The sequence below is a fragment of the Scyliorhinus torazame genome, chromosome 3 (genome assembly GCF_047496885.1).
Source record: "Scyliorhinus torazame isolate Kashiwa2021f chromosome 3, sScyTor2.1, whole genome shotgun sequence".
In the NCBI taxonomy this organism is placed as follows: Eukaryota; Metazoa; Chordata; class Chondrichthyes; order Carcharhiniformes; family Scyliorhinidae; genus Scyliorhinus; species Scyliorhinus torazame.
Genome location: NC_092709.1, coordinates 3017953 through 3045136, shown reverse-complemented (window position 1 = coordinate 3045136; position 27184 = coordinate 3017953). Strand labels below are relative to the sequence as shown.

Genomic DNA, 27184 nt, shown 5'->3' with positions numbered 1-27184 from the left:
AACAGTGACAAACTGGTAAAGAGCCTCTGGTCCAACTACCACGTCATATACCATTGCTTATTCATGAAGGCTCCCCTTCTCAACCCTGACACTCGTCTGTGGTGATCCTCAGGTTAAACTGCCCCAAGTCAGCTCTCCTCCTCAAAGGAGAAAGCAGCCTCTGGTCACCCGGGACTGTGGCGACTTTACCTTTACCTAACCACTGTCTTCAGATTAAATGGAAATAAAGGGTTGTGAATAATTGGATCCAGGCACAGACATGATTCACCCCCCTTATTTTACAGTGAAACATCCTTGTTTTTATATGATTTACTTGATTTTGTCATTTGTAGTTGAATGGCAAAACATATGGAAATTTAACAAACAGACTTGAGTGGCTGGAGCATTGGAGTATCTCTCACCAGGGGTGCAGGCTGACGCACTCGCTCATACGTACAGCATTGGAGTATCTCTCACCAGGGGTGCAGGCTGACGCACTCACTCATACATACAGCATTGGAGTTTCCCTCACCAGGGGTGCAGGCTGACGCACTCGCTCATACGTACAGCATTGGAGTTTCCCTCACCAGGGGTGCAGGCTGACGCACTCACTCATACATACAGCATTGGAGTTTCCCTCACCAGGGGTGCAGGCTGACGCACTCGCTCATACATACAGCATTGGAGTTTCTCTCACCAGGGGTGCAGGCTGACGCACTCGCTCATACGTACAGCATTGGAGTTTCCCTCACCAGGGGTGCAGGCTGACGCACTCGCTCATACGTACAGCATTGGAGTTTCCCTCACCAGGGGTGCAGGCTGACGCACTCGCTCATACATACAGCATTGGAGTTTCTCTCACCAGGGGTGCAGGCTGACGCACTCGCTCATACATACAAAACCACTGGCCAGCTTACTTCACCAATTTCCATTATAAATGTTGACACAGGAGTTATTAATAGAATTGCTGAATAAGGTTTTGTAGATTTAAGGATTTAAATTATACAAACATGGAAAGCTATCTATATTTCCTGCAGTTCCATTGCTCACCCGCCTGCATTCGCAATTGAAATTTCACTCCAATGAGAAAAGCATTGAACTCTGACATCAGCAACTTGCTTTTCTCTATCTATGGAATTCCTTGCCCAGTGAAGCAGTTGAGGCTCCTTCATTAAATGTTTTTAAGATAAAGATAGATAGTTTTTTGAAGAATAAAGGGATTAAGAGTTATGGTGTTCGGGCCGGAAAGTGGAGCTGAGTCCACAAAAGATCAGCCATGATCTCATTGAATGGCGGAGCAGGCTCGAGGGGCCAGATGACCTACTCCTGCTCCTAGTTCTCATGTTCTCTAGTTCCTTTAATGCAGTAAAACATACCAGGCACTTCAAAGGAGTGATATCTGACAAAAACTACAGAAAGATATATCAAGAAAGGTGACCATGACCAAAAAGCTTGATCTGAGCGGAAAAATTAAAGAGTTCAGAGCTGAGGCCATGGCCACGAATAGTGGGGAAATTTAATAGTGGGCGTGTGCAATTGATCAGAATTGGAGCAGCACGCAGATCTCGAGTGTGGGGCTGGGAAGGGTAAAGATGTAGGAAAGGGCAAGTCTATCAGAGATATATGAAAGCAAGCATGAAAATGGTTTAGCAAGCATGAAAATGGGGCTCACTGGGCTAAATCGCTGGCTTTTAAAGCAGACCAGGCAGGCCAGCAGCACGGTTCAATTCCCGTACCAGCCTCCCCGAACAGGGGCCGGAATGTGGCGACTAGAGGCTTTTCACAGTAACTTCATTTGAAGCCTACTCACGACAATAAGCGATTTTCATTTCATTTCATGTAAAAACAAAATCCAGACATTGCCCAACTAGGAACCAAGGTAGGTCAGTGCCACAGGGGTGATAGGTGAACAGTAGAGACGGGCATCAGAGTTTCGGATGAGCTGGTGTATGAGGATGGAAGGTGACAAGTCCACAGGCAACAAAGCTTAGTACGAGAGTTTCAACAGTGGCTTGGTGGAGCCTAGTAATCTTTCAGAGGTAGAAGCAGGCAGTCTTGGCGATGAGAAGGAGATTGGGTTGGAAACTCACCTCAGGGTAAAAACGATTTAACGTTTACCTGCTAATATTCTTGCTCTACAACAGAAGAAATTAGATTTTTCTTTCATTTAAGATGCTTTTGCATCTATAACAGAATATGACACTTTTCAAATGTAAGAGTTTACACTAGATGCAAGACTTTTACATTAATAGATCTAGCAACACGTCCTTGAAGAATATTTTGAGGTGCATTAAAATCAGTTGAAATTGCCATGCCTTTTTGCCATTGTGACACACAGTCCCTCGCTATGGTTACCAGGGGCCAATCCAGAGGCATTCTCAATCACAGTATTCCACAGTCACAACACTCACACCCAATCAGCAGGGTTACCACACAAATACTCAGCTGCCGATGAGGAGGGAAGAAAGCAATACTGTATAAATTGTCTAAAGTCTTGTCCCCATCTGACCTGCCTATAGCCCAGAGCTGTCAATCAGTTACCAGTGATTGCCACGAACATTTGAAAGGTCACTATTATTATTGAGCCATTGAGATTTGTAGAAATCAATACAACATAGGGAATCTTCCCAAGGCCAATTTGCTCAGGTTTTATTATAGATAAAGGCAGATTCTAATGGGCCAATAAAACGTACCTTTCCATTTCAAAACTGATATGCCATCAATCAAGACGGAGAACGCAGAATTAACTATGGCTTTAATTGACTTACAACAGAGCTGGCAGCGTGCCCCAGAATGAGGCAGTGTGAGAGGCCGGCAGCCTATATACCCAGGCCCTAGGGGGAGGAGCCACGGGCAGAGCCAAAACCGTACAACATGTAATATAGTAGCAATACTGTACAACACGTAATACTGTGGCAGCACAATACAACACAGTGGTTTCACCACATTCACCCCGTTTTTTAAAAAAAGTCCGGCGGGGGTGAAGTGAACAAGTTGCGTCAGAGATTGAGCCTGACGGGGGCTTTGATTGTCCGCAGTGACCACCTCAGTTCCGGCTGTGGCGTGGGCATCGTAGTCGGCGGAAGCGTTGAAGCTGGCGTGTCCGGGAGCATGACAGCTTCTGTGTTCCCAGACGGGTGGACAGCAACGGGGAAAGGGGGTATAGGGTCGGGTCGAGTAGTAGTGGAGAGGAGAGGAATAGAGTCGGAACGCCGGTGACAGTCGCTGGGGAACCTGCGGGTGCCAAATCCCGAAGGGAGACTGTGTCCTCCCGCCCATCATGGTGAGCCACGTAGGCATACTGGGGATTCGCATGGAGGAGAAGGACCCTCTCTACCAGAGGATCCGACTCATAAGTCCTCACATGTCGTCAGAGGAGGACGGGCCCTGGAACCATCAGCCAGGTCGGGAGCGAGACCCCTAAGGTAGACCTTCTGGGGAAGGCAAACATCCTCTCGTGGGGGGTCACATTAGTACGGCGTAGACAAGCGACCGGATGGATTGGAGCGCATTGGGAAGGACCTCCTGCCAGCGGGAGACTGGGAGACCTCTAGACCATAGGGCAAGAAGGACGGCCTTCCAGACCGTCACGTTCTCCCTCTCCACCTGTCCATTCCCCCAGGGATTGTAGCTGGTAGTCCTGCTTGAGGCGATGCCCTTGCTAAGCAGGAACTGACGCAGCTCATCACTCATGAAGGAGGAACCCCAATCGTTATGGATGTAAGTGGGGAAACCGAACAAGGTGAAGACACTGCTCAGGGCCTTGATGACTGTGGCAGAGGTCATGTCAGGGCATGGGATGACGAAAGGGAAGCTTGAGTACTCGTCAAGGATGTTGAGGAAGTACACGTTACGGTTAGTGGAGGGGAGGGGCCCTTTGAGATCCATGCTGAGGTGTTCAAAGGGGCAAGAGGCCTTTACCAGGCGTGCTCTGTCTGGCCGATAGAAGTGTGGTTTGCACTCCGCGCAGACCTGGCAGTCCCTGGTTCTGACCTCCTCGATGGGAGTAAGGCAGGTTGCGGGCCTTGATATAATGGAAAAGCCGGGTGACCCCCGGGTGACAGAGGCCATTGTGGAGGGCCCGCAGTCGGTCTACTTGTGCGCTGGCACCAGTACCGCGGGAAAGGGCTTCTGGGGGCTCATTAAGCTTCCCAGAATGATACTGGATATCGTAGCTGTAGGTGGAGAGTTCGATCCTCCACCTCAGTATCTTATCGTTTTTGATTTTTCCCCGTTGTGCGTTGTCAAACATAAAGGCTACCGACAGTTGGTCGGTGACGTGGGTGAATCTCCTACCAGCTAGGTAGTGCCTCCAATGCCGCACAGCTTCCAAGATGGCTTGTGCTTCCTTCTCGACCGAGGAGTGTCGAATCGCGGAAGCATTGAGGGTTCTAGAGAAGAAGGCTACTGGCCTGCCCGCCTGGTTGAGGGTAGCAACTAGGGCGACGTCCGACGCATCGCTCTCGACCTGGAAGGGGATGGACTCGTCCACCGCGTGCATGGCGGTCTTAGTGATATCGGCCTTGATGTGGCAGACGGCTGAGCAAGCCTCAGCCGTCAGGGGAAATGTAGTGGTTTTAATAAGTGGGCGAGCTTTGTCCGCATAGTTGGGGACCCACTGGGCATAGTAGGAGAAAAGCCCCAGGCATCGTTTGAGGACCTTGAGGCTGTGGGGAAGGGGAAGTTCTGTGAGGGGGCGCATGCGGTCGGGGTCAGGCCCTAGGACTCTGTTTTCCACGACATAGCCGAGGATGGCTCGCCGGGTTGTGCGGAAAACGCACTTCTTGTTGTAGGTCAGGTTAAGGAGCTGGGCAGTGTGGAGGAATTTCTTGAGGTTAGCGTCGTGGTCCTGCTGATCATGGCCGCAGATGGTGACATTATCTAAGTACGGGTACGTAGCCCGCAGCCCGTACTGGTCCACCATTCGGTCCATCGCTCGCTGGAAGAACGAGACCCCATTGATGACGCCGAAGGGAACCCAGAGAAAGTGGTAGAGGCGGCCAGCTGCCTCAAAGGAAGTGTACTGGCGGTCCTCCGGGTGGATAGGGAGCTGGTAGTACGCGGACCTCAGGTCCACGGTGGAGAAGACCCGGTACTGTGCAATCTGTTTGACCATGCCAGATATGCGGGGGAGGGGGTACGCATCGAGCTGCGTGTACCGGTTGCTGGTCTGACAGTAGTCGATGACCATCCGGTGCTTCTCCCCAGTCTTGACGACCACCACCTAAGCTCGCCAGGGGCTGTTACTGGCCTCTATGATCCCTTCTCTCAGGAGTCGCTGAACCTCTGACTTGAATAATGTCATGTTCCGAGCACTGTATCGTCTGCTCTTAGTGGCGACGGGCTTACAGTCTGGGGTGAGGTTGGCGAAGAGCGAGGGAGGGGTGACCCTAATGGTCGAGAGGCTACAGACGGTGAGAGGGGGCAGGGGTCCATCGACCTTCAGGATGATACTCTGGAGGTTGCACTGGAAGTCGAGACCCAGAAGAATTGCTGCACAGAGATGTGGGAGGACAAAGAGCTTAAAAGCTTTGAAAGATATGCCCCGTACCGTGAGGGTCACAACACAGTACCCACGGATTTGCATGCGACCCAGAGGCCAGGCGGATTTTCTGGGCTGCGGTTAAACGGGAAGGGAGTAGTGCCGTACCGTGTCCGGGTGTATGAAGCTGTCTGTGCTCCCGGAGTCAAAAAGGCAGGCCGTCTCGTGGCCGTTGATCCAGACCGCAATCGTAGATTTAGCGAGGCCGAGACTGGTCTAGGGTGATGGAGGTGGCCACCGGACGGCGGGCTGGCTTCAGACGGTGGGCGGCATTCGGACAGCAAGCGGGCCGGTCGAGAGTAGCGGAGGCCAGCTGACGGACGGGCGAGCCAGAGTTCCGGGAGGCGGCGGTGGACTTCAAAAATGGCGTTGGAGATGGCGGTCCCCGCGGGTTGCACGTGGCGATTTGCGTCAAGATGGCGGTGCCCGCGGGTCGCACGTGGCGGGAGGCGTCGAACACACGGCGGGTGGCATCGAAGATGGCAACCCCCACGTCCTCAAGGGTGCCGCGTGGTTGGAGGCATAGGCACCCATGTCACGGAAGGCCACCTCCGGCGATTCAGCAAGCTGCACCCTTTCCCGGAGGTCGAGTGTCTCCCTCCCAGCCGGTGCTGGCAGTGGAGTCAATGCCGGCAACATAAGCGTCCCGGATCAGTTCGGTGTGCTTAGCAGCCAACACCGTCTCGCAGTTGCAGACCCCGCCGAGCACCCGCAAAACGCGCAGAAATTCTGCCAGCGACTCTCCAGGGCGCTGACGCCGCGTGGCAAGGAGGTGCCTGGCGAACAGCCCGTTAACCCGTTTCACATACCGTCCTTTCAAGAGAGTAATGGCTTCATCAAACGAGGCTGCGTACTGGAAGATGAGAAAAATTTGCGGGCTCACCCGGGAAATGAGGACTTGTGTTCCTCGGAGACGGCGACAGCGGCAGAATTGATGAAGGATTCTAGACAGCGCAGCCAGTGTGCGAAGATGACATCGGCGTCGACTGATTGGGTGTCTATCTGCAGGAGGTCCGCTTTGAGACCCGGATCCATGTTAAACAGCTCTTTGATTTAATGTAAGTCAATTAAATTGATATGCCATCAATCAAGACGGAGAACGCAGAGTGTATTAACTATGGCTTTAATTGGCTTACAACAGAGCTGGCAGCGTGCCCCAGAATGAGGCAGTGTGAGAGGTCGGCAACCTATATACCCAGGCCCTAGGGGGAGGAGCCATGGGCAGAGCCAAAACCGTACAACATGTAATATAGTAGCAATACTGTACAACATGTAATACTGTGGCAGCACAATACAACACAGTGGTTTCACCACAAAAACCTTGACTCTGAAGCCAAAATCTCCTGACGTTTGTCGAGATGGTACATTTAGATAGTATTCCAAAAGCAAGAATTTTATATGTTGTTATCTACTCTAATATCTCCAGATGTGGCTTAGTGCCATATTTTGCTTTTTGCTTCTGTGAAGCTCCTTGGGACATTTTGTTACTATAAAGACATTATATAAATACAACTTGTTCTTGTAGTACATACTTGATGATGCGCCGGACAAGCATCTCAATGCAGCCCAGCGTGGCTGGAGGATCGCGCCCTGGGGAGCTGAATTCAGTGATCGGGCCACCATTCTGAAAGGGTGCCCCGAACTCTAACTGTGTGTGTGGGAACACCCACCCATGGGCAATATCATCCCCCACACACATGGGAAAGGCCCACGAGGTAAAGATCCAGGAGGTGCAGAAAAAAGTTAATGAGAACGAGGATGAGATCTTGGGCCTGGCGGTGAAGGTGGAGGCACACGAGGCGCTGCACAAAAGGTGGGCGGAAAGATTTGAAGACCGGGAGAACAGGTCGAGGAGAATCTTCGGATCCTGGGTCTCCCTGAAGGAGTGGAGGGGGCCGATGCCGGGGCATATGCGAGCATGATGCTCAAGTCGCTGATGGGTGTGGAGGCCCCTCCGAGGCCTCTGGAGCTGGATGGGGCACATCGGGTGCCGTCGAGGAGGCCCAAGGCTAATGAGCCGCCAAGGGCGGTTGTGGTGAGGTTTCACCGGTTCACGGACAGAGAGAGGGTCTTGAAATGGGACAAGAGAGAGGGTCTTGAAATGGGACAAGAAAGAGCGGAGTAGCAGCTGGGAGAATGCGGAGATCCGAATCTACCCGGACTGGAGCACGGAGGTAGCAAAGAGGAGAGCGGGTTTCAACCGGGCCAAGGCGGTGCTGCATCGGAAAGGAGTGAGATTTGGAATGCTGCAGCCAGCGCGATTGTGGGTCACATTCAAGGATCAACATCACTATTTTGAAACGCCTGAGGCGGCTTGGACCTTTATTCAAACTGAAAAGTTGGACTCAAACTGAGGGTTTGTGAGGGGGGGGGGAATGTTCGATGTTTGTTGTACACAGGGTGTTAATCACGCGCAGGAAATGTTCCACGGGTTGGGTGATGGATGGGGATGGGGAAAGGGACCGGGTGAGAAGACTGTGCAAGACGGTGGGCGCCGGTGCTGGAGGGAGGGAGGCTCGCGGATGAGGGAAATGAGACAAGGCTGCGACAGGAGCTGTGCCAGAGGGGGCGGGGCAGGCTTAGGAAAGCGCGGGCTTTTTCCCGCGCTAGGGAAGGACGGAGGGGGGGGGAAAATGGAGGAGCGCACACTGATGGAGGGATTCCCACACGGGGGGGTCAATGGGAGCGGCGGGGGAAGCCGGGATCAGCAGGAGTCAGCTGACTTACGGGAGTGCTATGGGGGGAGCAAAAGAGCTAGTTGCTGCTGCACTGGCCGAGGGGGAATTGGACACAGAAGAGGTGGTCGGGGCAGGAGCCCCCCGTCTGGGGGACTGGAGGGTGAGGGCGGCACGGGCACGGGACTGGCCTAGAAAAGGGGATGGCTAGTCAGCGGGGGGTGGGAAGCCCCCCAGTCCGGCTGATAACGTGGAATGTGAGGGGCCTGAACAGGCCGGTAAAGAGCGCCCGAGTGTTTGCGCACTTAAAGGGACTGAAGGCAGACGTGGTCATGCTCCAGGAGACACATTTGAAGGTGGCGGATCAGGTCAGGTTAAGAAAGGGATGGGTAGGACAGGTATTCCATGCGGGGCTGGATGCGAAGAACAGAGGGGTGGTAATATTGGTGGGGAAGCGGGTGTCGTTTGAGGCCAAGAATATCGTAGTGGACAATGGAGGTCGATACTTGATGGTGAGTGGCAAGTTGCAGGGGACGTGGGTGGTATTGGTAAATGTATACGCCCCGAACTGGGATGATGCTGGATTCATGAAGCGTATGTTAGGGCACATTCCGGACCTGGAGGTAGGAAGCTTGATAATGGGTGGGGATTTTAATACGGTGTTGGACCCAGCACTGGGTCGCTCCAGATCTAGGACCGGAAAGAGGCCGGCTGCGGCCAAGATGCTTAGGGGGTTTATGGATCAGATGGGGGGAGTGGATCCGCGGAGGTTTGCCAGGCCGCAGGCCAGGGAATTTTCTTTTTTCTCCCACGTGCACAAAGCCTACTCCCGGATAGATTTTTTTATTCTGGGCAGGGCGCTGATCCCGAAAGTGGAGGGAATGGAGTATTCGGCTATAGCCATTTCAGATCACGTCCCGCACTGGGTGGAACTGGAGCTGGGAGAGGAGAGGGACCAACGCCCGTTGTGGTGGCTGGATGTGGGACTGCTGGCAGATGAGGCGGTGTGTGGGAGGGTGAGGGGGTGCATTGAAAGGTACTTGGAGGCCAACGACAACGGGGAGGTGCAGGTGGGGGTGGTATGGGAGGCGCTGAAGGCGGTGATCAGGGGAGAGCTAATCTCCATCAGGGCTCATAGGGAGAAGATAGAGGGCATGGAAAGGGAGAGATTAGTGGGGGAGATTTTAAGAGTGGACAGGAGATACGCAGAGCCCCCTGAAGAGGGACTACTTAGGGAAAGGCGACATCTCCAGACGGAGTTCGACCTGCTGACCACAGGGAAGGCAGAGGCACAGTGGAGGAAAGGGCAGGGGGTGACGCATGAGTATGGGGAGAAGGCGAGCCGGATGCTGGCACACCAGCTCCGTAAGAGGATGGCAGCGAGGGAGATAGGTGGAGTCAAGGATGGAAGGGGAGTTACGGTGCGAAGTGCGACGAAAGTAAATGAGGCATTCAAGGCCTTCTATGAGGAGCTGTACAGATCCCAGCCCTCAGCGGGGGAAGAGGGGATGCGACGATTCTTGGACCAACTGAGGTTCCCGAGGGTGGAGGAGCAGGAGGTGGCTGGTTTGGGGGCACCGATTGGGTTGGAGGAGCTAACCAAAGGTCTGGGGAGTATGCAGGCAGGGAAGGCCCAGGACCGGACGGGTTCCCGGTCGAGTTTTATAGGAAGTACGTAGACCTGTTAGCCCCGTTGCTAGTGAGGACTTTTAATGAGGCAAGGGAGGGAGGGACCCTGCCCCCGACAATGTCTGAGGCGACGATCTCTTTGATCCTGAAGCGGGACAAGGACCCACTGCAATGTGGGTCGCACAGGCTGATCTCGCTCCTCAACGTGGATGCTAAGTTGCTGGCAAAAGTGCTGGCTATGAGGATCGAGGACTGTGTCCCGGGGGTGATCCACGAGGACCAGACGGGATTTGTTAAGGGCAGGCAGCTAAACACCAATGTGCGGCGGCTCCTAAAAGTGATAATGATGCCATCGGTGGAGGGAGAGGCGGAGATAGTGGCGGCTATGGATGCGGAGAAGGCCTTTGACCGAGTAGAGTGGGAGTACCTCTGGGAAGTGCTGCGGAGGTTTGGGTGGGTTCGGGGGAGGGTTTATTAGTTGGGTTAAGCTCCTATACAGAGCCCCGGTGGCGAGTGTGGTCACGAATCGGCGGAGGTCGGAGTATTTCCGGCTGTATCGTGGGACGAGGCAGGGGTGCCCCCTGTCCCCCCTGTTGTTTGCATAACTGAACCCTTGGCCATGTCATTAAGGGAGTCTAGGAAATGGAGAGGAGGGGTCCGAGGGGGAGAGGAGCATCAAGTGTCGCTTTATGCAGACGATCTGTTGCTGTATGTGGCGGATCCAGTGGAGGGGATGGTGGAGGTCATGCAGACTCAAAGGGAGTTTGGGGATTTTTCGGGCTATAAGCTTAATGTAGGGAAGAATGAGCTTTTTGTAGTAGTCAGGAGACCAGGAAAGGGGGATAGACGATCTACCGCTGAGGAGGGCGGAGAGGAGCTTTCGGTACCTGGGGATCCAAATAGCTAGGAGTTGGGGGGCCCTACATAAACTTAATCTGACGAGGCTGGTGGAGCAGATGGAGGAGGACTTCAAACGATGGGACATGTTGCCGCTCTCGCTAGCGGGTAGAGTGCAGTCGGTTAAAATGGTGGTCCTCCCGAGGTTTCTTTTTGTGTTCCAGTGCCTTCCAATTGTAATCACCAAGGCCTTTTTTAAGAGGGTAAGCAGGAGTATTATGGGTTTTGTGTGGGCAAATAAGACCCCGAGGGTAAGGAGAGGGTTTCTGGAGCGCAGTAGGGACAGAGGAGGGTTGGCGTTGCCGAATCTGGGTGGCTACTACTGGGCAGCAAATGTGGCGATGATCGTAAGTGGGTGATGGAGGGAGAAGGGGCGGCATGGAAGAGGTTGGAGATGGCGTCCTGCAAGGAAACGAGCCTGGGGGCGCTGGTGACGGCACCACTGCCGCTCTCGCCGTCAAGGTACACCACGAGTCCGGTGGTGGCGGCAACGCTAAAGATCTGGGGCCAGTGGAGACGACACAGGGGTGCGATGGGAGCCTCGGTGTGTTCCCCGATCAGGGGCAACCATCGGTTTGTCCCAGGGAGGATGGATGGGGGGTTTCAGAGCTGGCATAGAGCAGGGATTAGAAGAATGGGGGACCTGTTCATTGATGGGACGTTTGCGAGCCTAGGGGCGCTGGAGGAGAAGTTTGGGCTACCCCCAGGAAATGCTTTCAGATACATGCAGGTGAGGGCGTTTGTGAGGCGACAGGGGAGAGAATTCCCGTTGCTCCCGGCACAGGAGATTCAAGACAGGGTGATCTCGGGTGTATGGGTCAGAGAGGGCAAGGTGTCGGCGATATACCAGGAGATGAAAGAGGGGGAGGCGTTGGTAGAGGAGCTGAAGGGTAAATGGGAAGAGGAGCTGGGGGAGGAGATTGAGGCGGGTCTGTGGGCTGATGCCCTAAGTAGGGTTAATTCCTCTTCCTCGTGTGCCAGGCTTAGCCTGATACAATTTAAGGTGGTTCATAGAGCACACATGACGGGGGCGAGGCTGAATAGGTTTTTTGGGGTAGAGGACAGATGTGGGAGGTGCTCAGGAAGTCCGGCAAACCATGTCCATATGTTTTGGTCATGCCCGGCACTGGAGGGGTTCTGGAGGGGAGTGGCGGGAACAATATCTAAGGTGGTGAAAGTCCGGGTCAAGCCAAGCTGGGGGCTAGCACTATTTGGAGTAGTGGACGAGTCGGGAGTGCAGGAGGCGAAAGAGGCCGGCATACTGGCCTTTGCGTCGTTAGTAACCCGGCGAAGGATCTTGTTAATGTGGAAAGAGGCGAAGCTCTCCAGCGGAGGCCTGGATAAATGATATGGCAGGGTTTATCAAATTGGAGCGGATAAAGTTTGCCTTGAGAGGGTCTGCGCAGGGGTTCTACAGGCGGTGGCAACCGTTCCTAGACTATCTCGCGGAGCGTTAGATGAAGGTCGGTCAGCAGCAGCAGAGAGAGAGGAGGGGAGGGGGGAATGTCTTAGAACATAGAACATAGAACAATACAGCGCAGTACAGGCCCTTCGGCCCACGATGTTGCACCGAAACAAAAGCCATCTAACCTACACTATGCCATTATCATCCATATGTTTATCCAATAAACTTTTAAATGCCCTCAATGTTGGCGAGTTCACTACTGTAGCAGGTAGGGCATTCCACGGCCTCACTACTCTTTGCGTAAAGAACCTACCTCTGACCTCTGTCCTATATCTATTACCCCTCAGTTTAAAGTTATGTCCCCTCGTGCCAGCCATATCCATCCGCGGGAGAAGGCTCTCACTGTCCACCCTATCCAACCCCCTGATCATTTTGTATGCCTCTATTAAGTCTCCTCTTAACCTTCTTCTCTCCAATGAAAACAACCTCAAGTCCATCAGCCTTTCCTCATAAGATTTTCCCTCCATACCAGGCAACATCCTGGTAAATCTCCTCTGCACCCGCTCCAAAGCCTCCACGTCCTTCCTATAATGCGGTGACCAGAACTGTACGCAATACTCCAAATGCGACCGTACCAGAGTTCTGTACAGCTGCAACATGACCTCCCGACTCCGGAACTCAATCCCTCTACCAATAAAGGCCAACACTCCATAGGCCTTCTTCACAACCCTATCAACCTGGGTGGCAACTTTCAGGGATCTATGTACATGGACACCTAGATCCCTCTGCTCATCCACACTTTCAAGAACTTTACCATTAGCCAAATATTCCGCATTCCTGTTATTCCTTCCAAAGTGAATCACCTCACACTTCTCTACATTAAACTCCATTTGCCACCTCTCAGCCCAGCTCTGCAGCTTATCTATATCCCTCTGTAACCTGCTACATCCTTCCACACTATCGACAACACCACCGACTTTAGTATCGTCTGCAAATTTACTCACCCACCCTTCTGCGCCTTCCTCTAGGTCATTGATAAAAATGACAAACAGCAACGGCCCCAGAACAGATCCTTGTGGTACTCCACTTGTGACTGTACTCCATTCTGAACATTTCCCATCAACCACCACCCTCTGTCTTCTTTCAGCTAGCCAATTTCTGATCCACATCTCTAAATCACCCTCAATCCCCAGCCTCCGTATTTTTTGCAATAGCCTACCGTGGGGAACCTTATCAAATGCTTTGCTGAAATCCATATACACCACATCAACTGCTCTACCCTCGTCTACCTGTTCAGTCACCTTCTCAAAGAACTCAATAAGGTTTGTGAGGCATGACCTACCCTTCACAAAGCCATGCTGACTATCCCTGATCATATTATTCCTATCTAGATGATTATAAATCTTGTCTCTTATAATCCCCTCCAAGACTTTACCCACTACAGACGTGAGGCTCACCGGTCTATAGTTGCCGGGGTTGTCTGTGCTCCCCTTTTTGAACAAAGGGACCACATTTGCTGTCCTCCAGTCCTCTGGCACTATTCCTGTAGCCAATGATGACATAAAAATCAAAGCCAAAGGTCCAGCAATCTCTTCCCTGGCCTCCCATAGAATCCTAGGATAAATCCCATCAGGTCCCGGGGACTTATCTATTTTCAGCCTGTCCAGAATTGCCAACACCTCTTCCCTACGTACCTCAATGCCATCTATTCTATTAGCCTGGGGCTCAGCATTCTCCTCCACAACATTATCTTTTTCCTGAGTGAATACTGACGAAAAATATTCATTTAGTATCTCGCCTATCTCTTCAGACTCCACAGACAATTTCCCATCCCTGTCCTTGACTGGTCCTACTCTTTCCCTAGTCATTCGCTTATTCCTGACATACCTATAGAAAGCTTTTGGGTTTTCCTTGATCCTTCCTGCCAAATACTTCTCATGTCCCCTCCTTGCTCGTCTTAGCTCTCTCTTTAGATCCTTCCTCGCTACCTTGTAACTATCCATCGCCCCAACCGAAACTTCACACTTCATCTTCACATAGGCCGCCTTCTTCCTCTTAACAAGAGATTCCACTTCCTTGGTAAACCACGGTTCCCTCGCTCGAAGCCTTCCTCCCTGTCTGACCGGTACATACTTATCAAGAACACGCAGTAGCTGATCCTTGAACAAGCCCCACTTATCCAGTGTGCCCAACACTTGCAGCCTACTTCTCCACCTTATCCCCCCCAAGTCACGTCTAATGGCATCATAATTGCCCTTCCCCCAGCTATAACTCTTGCCCTGCGGTGTATACTTATCCCTTTCCATCACTAACGTAAACGTCACCGAATTGTGGTCACTGTCCCCAAAGTGCTCTCCTACCTCCAAATCCAACACCTGGCCTGGTTCATTACCCAAAACCAAATCCAACGTGGCCTCGCCTCTTGTTGGCCTGTCAACATATTGTTTCAGGAAACCCTCCTGCACACATTGTACAAAAAACGACCCATCTATTGTACTCGAACTATATCTTTTCCAGTCAATATTTGGAAAGTTAAAGTCTCCCATAATAACTACCCTGTTACTTTCGCTCATATCCAGAATCATCTTCGCCATCCTTTCCTCTACATCCCTAGAACTATTTGGAGGCCTATAAAAAACTCCCAACAGGGTGACCTCTCCTTTCCTGTTTCTAACTTCAGCCAATACTACCTCGGAAGAAGAGTCCCCATCTAGCATCCTCTCCGCCACCGTAATACTGCTCTTGACTAGCAGCGCCACACCTCCCCCTCTTTTGCCTCCTTCTCTGAGCTTACTAAAACACCTAAACCCCGGAACCTGCAACATCCATTCCTGTCCCTGCTCTATCCATGTCTCCGAAATGGCCACAACATCGAAGTCCCAGGTACCAACCCATGCTGCCAGTTCCCCTACCTTATTTTGTATACTCCTGGCATTGAAGTAGACACACTTCAAACCACCTACCTGAACACTGGCCCCCTCCTGCAACGTCAAATCTGTGCTCCTGACCTCTATACTCTCATTCTCCCTTACCCTAAAACTACAATCCAGGTTCCCATGCCCCTGCTGCATTAGTTTAAACCCCCCCAAAGAGCACTAACAAATCTCCCCCCCAGGATATTTGTGCCCCTCAGGTTCTGATGTAGTCCATCCTGTCTGTAGAGGTCCCACCTTCCCCAGAAAGAGCCCCAGTTATCCAAAAATCTGAATCCCTCCCGCCTGCACCATCCCTGTAGCCACGTGTTTAAATGCTCTCTCTCCCTATTCCTCATCTCACTATCACGTGGCACGGGCAACAACCCAGAGATAACAACTCTGTTTGTTCTAGTTCTGAGTTTCCATCCTAGCTCCCTGAAAGCCTGCCTGACATCCTTGTCCCCTTTCCTACCTATGTCGTTGGTGCCAATGTGGACCACGACTTGGGGCTGCTCCCCCTCCCCCCGAAGGACCCGGAAAACACGATCCGAGACATCACGTACCCTTGCACCTGGGAGGCAACATACCAAACGTGAGTCTCTCACACTCCCACAAAATCTCCTATCTGTGCCCCTGACTATAGAGTCCCCAATTACTAATGCTCTGCTCCTCTCCCCCCTTCCCTTCTGAGCAACAGGGACAGACTCCGTGCCAGAGGCCCGTACCCCATGGCTTACCCCTGGTAAGTCTCCCCCCCCACAAGTATCCAAAGCGGTATACTTGTTTCTCAGGGGAACGACCGCAGGGGATCCCTGCACTGACTGTTTTTTCCCAGTCCCTCTTACAGTTACCCACCTATCTCCAATCTTTGGTGTAACTAATTCCCTGAAGCTGCTATCTATGACCCCTTCTGCCTCCCGAATGATCCGAAGTTCTTCCAACTCCAGCTCCAGTTCCCTAACTCGGTCTTGGAGGAGCTGGAGATGGCAGCACTTCCTGCAGGTAAAATCAGCAGGGACACTAACTGCATCCCTCACCTCAAACATCCTGCAGGAGGAACATTGCACTCCCTTCCCTGCCATTCCTCTAACTTTCTACCAAGATCTGGCTAACAACTAAATTAAATTTTTATAAAAAATAATAATAATATAATAAAATATGGTACTTACCTCAGACCAATGGGTCTTGCGTTGGGGGGGGGGGGGGGGGGAAGAGAGAAGGGGAGGAGGGAGGGGGGCGAAGGGGGGCTTGTTTGGGGGATATTCGAGCAAGAAAGTACATGAAGGATCTGGAAAACTGACATGTACGGGAGGAATCCAATGTACAAAGCTCTGTATCATATCGATTTACCATGTTCATGTCTTGCTATGTGCGATTTCTTTCTTTTTGTTACGGGGGGGGGGGGGGGGGGGGGGAGGAGTTTGTTTGTAAGGGTGAAGAACTGTGTTAAAATTCTTAATAAATATATATTTTTTAAAAAGATATTGCTAAAGCTTGTACGCAGAGCGCACCTGACAAAGTCGATGATGAGCCAGCTGTTTGAGGGAGTGGCGGATATTTGTGAGCGGTGTGGGAGGGGCCCAGCCAATCACATACATACGTTCTGCTCCTGCCTGAAGTTGGAGAAATTTTGGAGGATGTTCTTCAGCACCATGTCAGTGGTCCTGCACGTGGACTGAGATCCCAGACCCCTGGGGCCATATTTGGGGGGGGTCGGACTTGCCAAAGCTGCAGACTGGAGCAGGGGCAGATGCTTTAGCCTTCGCCTCGTTGACTGCTTGCAGCCGAGTTATGTGGTGGAGGTCAGCTTCTCCACCCTGTGCCTCGGTATGGCTTTGGGGGGGGGGGGGGGCCAATGGTACTTAGAAAAGGTGGAATTTGCTCTAAGAGGCGCCAAGTGATTGGTTGCAAGCTTGAGTTGACGGGATGGAATGGGTTTAGATATCTGCAGATTCGGGACTTTTTGCGAAAGCAGGTTCCAACCTTCCCGCTCCTACCGCCACGTGGGTTACAAGATCGGGTCATTTCTAGGGTATGGGTGGGAGAGGGGAAGGACTCAGATATCTATAAAGAACTCATGGAGTCAGAGGAAACGCAGACAGAGGAGCTAAAGCATAAATGGGAGGAGTTAGGGGGTGAGATAGAGGCAGGTCTCTGGGCGGATGCGTTAAGCAGGGTCAACACATCCACATCATGCGCTAGGCTCAGCCTGATACAATCTAAGTTCGTTCACCGGGCACACATGACGGTGGCCCGGATGAGCACGTTTTTTGGGATAGAAGACAGGTGTGCGAGATGCGCGGGAGGGCCAGCATGTTTTGGGCATGTTCGAAGCTTAGGGGATTCTGGCAGGGGTTTGCAGAAGTCATGTCCACGGTGTTAAAAATCGTGGGGCACCATGTCCAGAGGTGGCTATTTCCCGAGTGTTGGAGGACCCGGACGTCTAAGGGGGGGGGGGGGAGGCGAGAGAAGCTGACGTCTTGACCTTTGCCTCCCTGGTAGCCCGGGGACGGATACTGTTAGCATGGATGGATTCAAAGCCTTCAAAATCAGAGACCTGGGTAAATGACATGGCTGGCTTTCTCAGTCTCGAGAAAATCAAGTTCGCCCTAAGAGAGTCAATGCTGGGGTTCACCCGGAGGTGGCAGCCGTTTGTCGACTTCTTCAGAGAAAATTAACTGTCAGCAGAAGGTGGGGGTTAGTCTAAATTACTGTTTTAGGAAGGTGGGACCTGTGAGGGAGGTACAGGGTCTTTGCACTATGTTTATAGTTGTTTGTATATGGTTTACTGTTATAAAATCACAAATGCCTTAATAAAATATTTCACAAAAAAAAAGATGGGGTTTGTTTATCCTGTTATGGGTCAGGGTTTAGAGTGTGTCATGGAGTTCACCTGACCCACAACTTTTAATAGATTGTGGGATGGGGAGCACACGGCCCACTCTACAGGTGCGGTACAGCAAAAATGGAAAAATATTTATTTAAAGCAAAACAATGTTTATTCTATGAACTCAAGTTAACCTTTTTAAAATATACAGTGAACATTTTAGCGACCATTAATTAAAATACAACCCCCAAAGAATACAACACTAAGTAATTCTTAAGCTGTCCTTTTAACATCCAGAAGGCTTTAGAAAAAACTTTCAGCAGAAGTACATCAGGTTAAAGTCACTACTAGGAGCAGTTATTCGTTTTAAATCACCAAAGCATCGATTACATTCTTTAGATTACAGAGACTCTAATACACCTTCTGTCTGTGACTGCAGCTATCAAGCTCTGAAAACTGAACTAAAACACACCCTCCAGCAAACAGCCTAAAACGAAAGTAAAAAGCTGACAGACAGCCCAGCTCCACCCACTCTCTGACATCACTGCAGTAATAAACACCCATTTCTTAAAGGTACTCTCACTACAGATATTTATATACACACCCATTTATAAACACCCATTTCTTAAAAGAACTGTCACATGACAATACTACATTTCGAGGAGCTGGTTACCATCAACTGCTGGGTGAGGAGTTTGGTTGGGGTGTTGGGGGTGCAGTTTGGGGTTTTGTGTTGGGTTTATTTTGCTTTCTAATGTTATGTATTCTGTTAAAATGTTAATATTTGAATAAAAATACTTTAAAAATTGTTTCTCGGGGTGCTTTCTTTAGTTAAAATAATCAGGGCGGCACAATAGCACAGTGGTTGGCACTATGGCTTCACAGCGCCAGGGACCCAGGTTCGATTCCCGGTTTGGGTCACTGTCTGTGTGGAGTCAGCACGTTCTCCCCGTGTCTGCATGGGTTTCCTCCGGGTGCTCCGGTTTCCTCCCACAAGTCTCGAAAGACGTGCTGTTAGGTAAATTGGACATTCTGAATTCTCCCTCAGTGTATCCGAACAGGCGCCGGAATGTGATGACTAGGGGCTTTTCACAGTAACTTCATTGCAGTGTTAACGTACTTGTGACAATAATAGATTATAATCATCTCTTGCTTTTAACTTTATGATTTTAAATGGGCCATTTGCAAGCAAGAAAGTGTTAGGACTTGTCTAATCCTATAACTCAGGCATGAAGCTCTGATGATCTGTCAAATTAAGAGTAAGAAATCCCCACATAACCATGAACTTACAGCATTTAAATAAATCAATTCTGAAATAAATGTTTATCAATACTGCTGTTCGTTTTTTTTTTAAAGAGGAAGTTTGAAAGAGATTTGGAAGCTGCACCTTGTTCAAATGATCAAGGTTTGAAAAACATAACCGAACATTCCTTTTAAATTAAGCAGATTTGTTTGATTGCTATGGAGACACACTGTTAATGTTAAACTAATAAGAATTTTCACCACAAACTAATATCCTAATTGCAAAGATGCTCAACTTTTGCAAAGCCGAATTATATACAGGACCACAAACTAGGCACAATTGAAGATGTTCAGCTCAACATATGGGCAGCACGGTATCACAGTGGTTAGCACTGTGGCTTCACAGCGGCGGGGACCCAGGTTTGATTCCCGGCTTGGGTCACTGTCTGTGCGGAGTCTGCACGTTCTCCCCGTGTCTGCGTGGGTTTCCTCCGGGTGCTCCGGTTTCCTCTCACAAGTCCCGAAAGATGTATTTGTTAGGAGTGTTGGACATTCTGAATTCTCCCTCCGTGTACCTGAACAGGTGCCGGAGTGTGGCGACTAGGGGCTTTTCACAGTAAATTCATTGCAGTGTTAATGTAAGCCCACTTGTGACAATAAAGATTATTATTAATATTTCATTCATCCATAATCAAAAAGCCTTGGTATCGATAGAATATATCTACTTGATTAAAGGGCATTATTTAATAATGGGCTGTTTTATAAATTGTCTCATGGGGTGTGGGTGTCACTGGCAAGGACAGAATGTGTTGCCCATCCTTAATTGCCCTTGAACTGATTGGCTTGCTGGGCCATTTCTGAGGATAGTCATCCTCATTGCTGTGGGTCTAGAATCACACGTAGGTCAGACGTGGTTAGGACAGCCGATTTCCTTCACTGAAGGACATTAATGAATCAGATGATTTTTTTACAACAATCGCGGATAGCTTCACGGTCACCATTACGGAGACTAGATTTATTAATTGAATTTAAATTTCACCAGCTGCCGTGGTGGGATTTGAACTGGTGTCCCCAGAGCTTTAACTGGATTACTACTCCAGTAACATCACCCTATATTGAGGTGGATGGATTAAGCCCATCGCCCCCAAATGAAAAATATCTTAATTTTGCAAATACTCAGTTCCATCCCAAAATAGGAAAAGCTCAGTTCACAACCACCAACAAGAGAGTAGGTGGGATGTGGAGTTGAGGTCACAATCAGATCAGCCATGATTTTATTGGATGGCAGAGTAGGTAGAGAGGCCAAATAGCCTACTCCTGCTCCTAATTGAAATACTTCTTCCTATACATCTTCAGCATGGTTTTGTACGGGTAAGGTCATGCCTCACCAACTTGATTGAGTTTTTTGAAGAGGAGACAAAGAAAATTGATGAGGGAAGGGCTGTGGATGTAGTTTATATGGACTTGGCGTTTGACAAGGTCCCACATGGCAGACTGGTACAAAATCTAAAATCACATGGGATTCAGGGTGGGCTGGCGAGATGGATACAGAGCTGGCTTGATTATAGAAGACAGAGGGTAGCGGTGGAAGGGTGATTTTCTGAATGGAGATCTGTAGCTAGTGGTATTACGCAGGGATCAGTGCTGGGATCTCTGTTATTTGTAGTACATATAAATGTTCTGGAGGAAAATATAGGTGGCCTGATTAGTAAGTTTGCGGATGACACGAAGATTGGCGGAGTTGCTGATAGTGCCGAGGATTGTCACAGGGTACAACAGGATAGATTGGAGACTTGGGCACAAAAATGGCAAATGGAGTTTATCCGGACAAATGCGAGGTGATGCATTTTGGAGGATCAAATCTAGGTATGAACTATACTGTAAATGGCAGAACCCTGAGGAACATTAACATCCAGAGGTATCTGGGCGTGCAGGTCCACAGTTCCCTAAAAGTTGCAACACAGGTCGCCAAGGTGATTAAGAAGCCATGTGGCATGCTTGGCTTCATCAGCCGGGGCATTGAGTACAAGAGTAGAGAAATCATATTGCAGCTGTATAAAACCTTGGTTAGGCAGCATTTGGTGTATTGCGTGCAGTTCTGGTCACCACATTATCAGAGGGACGTGGAAGCTTTGGAGAGAGTGCAAAGAAGGTTCACCAGGATGTTGCCTGGTCTTGAGGATGTTGGCTATGAGGAGAGGTTGAATAAACTCGGATTGTTTTCACTGGAAAGACGGAGGCTGAGGGGAGACCTGATAGAGGTCTACAAAATTATGAGAGGCATAGACAGGATGAATAGTTAGAGGCATTTTCCAAGGGTGGCACTGTCAATTAGAAGGGGGCACAGGTTCAAGGTGAGAGGGGGAAAGTTTAAGGGAGATGTGCGGGGTAAGTTTTTTACGCAGAGAGTGGTGGGTGCCTGGAACGCGCTGCCAGAGGATGTGGTGGAAGCAGCACATTAGCAACATTTAAGAGGCATCGGGATGGGTCCATGAATAGGGAGGAAATAGAGGATACGGACCGAGTAAGGGCAGAAGGTTTTTTTTAGTTAGGGCAGCATGGTCAGCACAGGCTTGGAGGGCTGAAGGGCTTGTTCCTGGGCTGTACTTTTCTTTGTTCTATACCTTGCTCAGTTATACAGGAACTTTCCATCAATGGATTTGAGAATTAGGTGGATAATGTCTAACACTATCTAGTAGGAGAAGGTTTGATGAATAGTTTGAATTTTTCCTGTACCCTGCTTATATTTGAAGTCAGACAAATTTGGTGACCATTAACAAATAGGAAATTGTGAACTGTTTTCCACCCGAGCAAGCCCAACTAATTCGACTACAATTGGTACCAAGACCAGGAGCTGGATTCTCCAATCGCCGACACTGAAGTAGTGTTGGGCGATCGGCTGGAGAATCCATTTCTACGCTGGAATCTGGGGTGGCACCATTTTGCAGATGTTCAAGCCCCTCAAAAACGGCGTACTGGAGGAGTACTCCGCACACCGTCGGGACGGCCTCAGGACGTCACAGGAGGCCCACCCCCGATGGGCTGAATCCCCGATGGCGTGGGGAGCATGTCCTGACAACTATCGGAGACCTCGTGTGGCGGCTGCGGACTGTGTCCAGCGTCGGCACATTCGGGGGGGAGCCGTTCCGCTGGCAGGGGGGCCTGGGGGGATTGGTGGGGGGTGGTCCGGGGGTGGCGAGGGGGTTACAGGGAGGGTAGGTTTTGGTAAGCCGGCTCCGAGCCCGGCCAGCGCCATGTTGCACGTCGCGGCCGCCTCAGACCGCCCCACCATGCGCATTCGCAGCCGCGGACCCAGCCATTCTGTGGCTGTGTCCACAGAGGGGCTTTAAGTGGCGCGGCGCTAACCCCCCACCGGGTTCGGTGCGTGGGCAATGCTGACATTTTGGTCGTAAGACCAGACGGATCCTACGGACATAGCCGCAGGACCGGAGAATCCAGCCCCAGATCTCTTCCACAACATTTTGCTTTATTGACTGAAGAAACCAAGACATTAAAATAGGTTCAAAAGCCAAAATACCAGTTATATTTACATTTTGTATCAATAAAATTATTTGTTGCTGATTTTTCTTCATACTTGGCTCTACAAAATAACCAAGACATGTAGATTGATAAAATACAGAAAATACTGGACAATCTCTGCTTTGTCAGAGCTTTGACAAAGTCATCCAGACTGGAAACCTTAGCTCCCTTCTCTCTTCACAGACCCTGTCAGACCTGCTGAGATTGTTCAATATTCTCTATTTTTGGTTCAGATTCCAGCATTCACAGTAATTTGCTTTGATCTAGATGTATAAAGTGCTGCTTAATAGAATATGCTCCTCCTGCTTCTAATCCTTATGTACATATGTGAGTATGTGGGGCAAAAGGCACCCTTTCTATTTGGGTTACAAGCAAACTTTGACATATTCCAGGAAGTTTCATCCTTTGTGTTTCTCCACCTCCCGTCGAATAATTTATAATTAATCAAAAATAGTCAAAAACATGAAAAATAATACCCCAATTATTTATTTCTTTAAATCTTTAATCCCTGCAGAGGCTCAGGAATGTTGGCGACACTATTGTCTCTGCCTGGTCTTGTTAATTAGGGCACAAAGCCAGCCTGAAGCAGTAATAAAGATTATTATATTACTATTGAAGGTGCCCAGGGACGGTGACCAATGAGGGTGCCCAGCGCCGCTGCCCGGAGATGGTGACCAGTGAATCTGCCCAGTGACGGTGCGCAGTGAAGGTGTCCAGAGAAGGTGCTGGCCATACTGAGCAGCTCTGACATGAGCAGATTTACCCACTAACCCGGCATCTCCATCCCAGTGGAGACCTCGCTGGTTGGAGCTTCTAGCCGATCCCACCCCGGTTGTGGTGATGGGGCTGAACCCTTCACAAGCTTTCTGTCTCTCTCTCTCCCTCAGGAGCTGAGTGAGATTGTCCAATATTTTCTGTTTTTGTTTCAGATTCCAGCACCCACAGTAATTTGCTTTTATCTAGATATACAAGGTACTGCGTAACAGAATATGCTCCTCCTGCTTCTAATCCTTATGTACATATGTGAGTATGTGGGGCAAAAGGCACCCTTTCTATTCGGGTTACAAACAAACTTTGACATATTCCAGGAAGTTTCATCCTTTGTGTTTCTCCACCTCCCGTCGAATAATTTATAATTAATCAAAAATCTCAAAAACATGAAAAATAATACCCCAATTATTTATTTCCTGGATTGCTCACAGTCGTGGCGCACGTCTTGAATCTTTAATCCCTGTAGAGGTTCCAAGACCAACCCAGGAATGTTGGCAACACTATTGTCCCTGCCTGGTCTTGTTAATTAGGGCACACAACCAGCCTGAAGCCAATAATAAACATTGTTATTATTAAAGGTGCCCAGTGACGGTGCCCAGTGACGGTGCCCAGTGAAGATGGCCAATTAAGGTCTGGGCGGCACGGTAGCACAAGTGGTTAGCACTGTGGCTTCACAGCTCCAGGGACCCAGGTTCGATTCCCCGTTGGGTCACTGTCTGTGTGGAGTCTGCACGTTCGCCCCTTGACTGCGTGCGTTTCCTCCGGGTGCTCCGGTTTCCTCGCACAGTCCAAATATGTGCAGGTTAGGTGGATTGGCCATGATAAATTGCCCTTAGTGACCAAAAATGTAAGGAGGGGTTATTGGTTTTGGGATAAGGTGGAAGTGAGGGCTTAAGTGGGTCAGTGCAGACTCGATGGTCCGAATGGCCTCCTCCTGCACTGTATGCTCTATGTAAGGTGTCAAGAGAAGGTGCCCAGTGGCGGTGCCCAGTGGCGGTGCCCAGAGACAGTGCCCAGAGACGGTGCCCAGAGACGGTGCCCAGAGACGGTGCCCAGAGACGGTGCCCAGAGACGGTGCCCAGAGACGGTGCCCAGAGACGGTGCCCAGAGACGGTGCCCAGAGACGGTGCCCAGAGACGGTGCCCAGAGACGGTGCCCAGAGACGGTGCCCAGAGACGGTGCCCAGAGACGGTGCCCAGAGACGGTGCCCAGAGACGGTGCTGGCCATACTGAGCAGCTCTGACATGAGCAGATTTACCCACTAACCCGGCATTTCCATCCTGGTGGAGACCTCGCTGTTTGGAGCTTCTAACCGATCCCATCCCGCTTGTGGTGATAGGGCTGAACCCTTCACCAGTCCCCTCACGTTCCCTCCCTCCATCACTCTCCCTCCCTTACTCTGCTCCCTACCTCCGTCCCTCACCCTCTCACCCCTCCCTCACCCCCCTTCACTCTCCCTCCCTCACCTGCACTCCTTCCTCTTCGCTCACTCTCTCCCTCCCCCTCAATCTCCCTCCCCCCCACTCAATCCCCCTCCCCCTCACTCTCTCTGCCTCCCTCCCTCACCCTCACTCTCTCACCCTCCCGCCTTCCCTCAATGGGGGGGGGGGGCAGTGCCCAGGGTGGGGGGGCGGTGCCCGGGGCGGGGGGGCGGTGCCCGGGTGGTGGTGCCCGGGGCGGGGGGGGCGGTGCCCGGGTGGTGGTGCCCGGGGTGGGGGGGCAGTGCCCGGGGTGGGGGGGCAGTGCCCGGGGTGGAGGGGGCAGTGCCCAGGGTGGGGGGGGAAGTGCCCGGGGGGGCGGTGCCCGGGGTGGGGGGCGGTGCCCGGGGTGGGGGGGGGCGGTGCCCGGGGAGGGGGGGCGGTGCCCGGGGTGGGGGGGTGGTGCCCAGGGGGGGCAGTGCCCGGGGAGGGGGGCGGTGCCCGGGGTGGGGGGGGCGGTGCCCGGGGAGGGGGGGGGCGGTGCCCGGGGTGGGGGGCGGTGCCCGGGGTGGGGGGGGCGGTGCCCGGGGAGGGGGGGGCGGTGCCCGGGGTGGGGGGGTGGTGCCCAGGGGGGGCAGTGCCCGGGGAGGGGGGCGGTGCCCGGGGTGGGGGGGGCGGTGCCCGGGGCGGGGGGGCGGTGCCCGGGGCGGGTGCCGGAGCCGCTGCCTGGGCCCAGTCCCCGGGCTGGGGTTGGGAGGGTGCCGGGCACCCGGGAGGGGGTCAGACGGGCCGCGCGGCGCAGACACGAGGGGCACTCACAGGTTCGCCGGGGCTGGAAATCCGCGTCTTGCCCGATCCGCGCGCACCGGGTAACACAGAGAGATGGAGCCGCCCGTCCCGGTCCCCTCACAGCGGGAGGCTGGCGGCCCCGCCCCGCCCCCCCGCGCTCTGCCCCGCGCACTGCCCCGCCCGCCCCGCCCCCTGCCCCCTGCCCCGCGCACTGCCCCGCCCCGCCCCGCCCCCCCGCGCTCTGCCCCGCCCCCCCGCGCACTGCCCCGCGCACTGCCCCGCCCCCCCGCGCCCTGCCCCGCCCCCCCGCGCACTGCCCCGCGCACTGCCCCGCCCCCCCGCGCCCTGCCCCGCCCCCCCGCGCCCTGCCCCGCCCCCCCGCGCACTGCCCCGCCCCCCGCGCACTGCCCCGCCCCCCCGCGCACTGCCCCGCGCACTGCCCCGCCCCCCCGCGCACTGCCCCGCGCACTCGCCCGCCCCGCCCCCTGCCCCCTGCCCCGCGCACTGCCCCGCCCGCCCCGCCCCCTGCCCCGCGCACCGCCCCGCCCCCCGCGCCTTCCGCCCCGCCCCCCGAGCCCTGCCCCGCCCCCCGAGCACCGCCCCCCGCGCACCGCCCCGCCCCCCGCACACTGCCACGCGGCCCCGCCCCGTGCCCCGCCCCCCGCACACTGCCACGCGGCCCCGCCCCGCCCCCCACTGCCCCGCGGCCCCGCCCCTCCCCCACTGCCCCGCCCCCCGCAGCCCCCCCCACTGCCCCGCCCCCCGCACACTGCCCCGCAGCCCCGCCCCGCCCACTGCCCAGCAGCCCCGCCCCGCCCACTGCCCCGCAGCCCCGCCCCGCCCACTGCCCAGCAGCCCCGCCCCGCCCACTGCCCAGCAGCCCCGCCCCGCCCACTGCCCCGCAGCCCCGCCCCGCCCACTGCCCCGCCCCCCCACTGCCCCGCGGCCCCGCCCCCCACTGCCCCGCAGCCCCGCCCGCCCGCCCACTGCCCCGCAGCCCCGCCCCGCCCACTGCCCCGCAGCCCCGCCCCGCCCACTGCCCCGCGGCCCCGCCCCGCCCACTGCCCCGCGGCCCCGCCCCGCCCCACCCACTGCCCCGCCCCCCACTGCCCCACAGCCCCGCCCCGCCCACTGCCCCGCAGCCCCGCCCCGCCCACTGCCCCGCGGCCCCGCCCCGCCCCACCCACTGCCCCGCCCCCCACTGCCCCACAGCCCCGCCCCGCCCACTGCCCCACAGCCCCGCCCAAAGCCCCGCAGCCCCGCCCCGCCCACTGCCCCGCAGCCCCGCCCCGCCCACTGCCCCGCGGCCCCGCCCCGCCCCACCCACTGCCCCGCAGCCCACTGTCCCTCAGCCCCGCCCCGCCCACTGCCCCGCCCCCCACTGTCCCTCAGCCCCGCCCCGCCCACTGCCCCGCGGCCCCGCCCCGCCCCGCCCAAAGCCCCGCAGCCCCGCCCCGCCCACTGCCCCGCCCCCCACTGTCCCTCAGCCCCGCCCCGCCCACTGCCCCGTCCCCCACTGCCCCACAGCCCCGCCCCGCCCACTGCCCCGCCCCCC

At 53.4% G+C, this 27184-nt stretch overlaps 1 protein-coding gene across 5 annotated transcripts in view; it reads right to left on the bottom strand.

Annotated features, from left to right (window-relative positions):
- Positions 1–25775, bottom strand: part of LOC140408248 (sodium/hydrogen exchanger 9B2-like) — a 261503-nt gene extending 235728 nt beyond the window's left edge. For 2 of the 5 annotated variants that reach the window (XM_072495199.1, XM_072495192.1), the window contains exon 1: positions 25660–25775. The gene's annotated coding sequence lies outside the window, so the exon portion shown is untranslated. The other 3 variants (XM_072495196.1, XM_072495194.1, XM_072495197.1) reach the window with 3 other exon arrangements.
- Positions 25776–27184: the final 1409 nt, after the last annotated feature.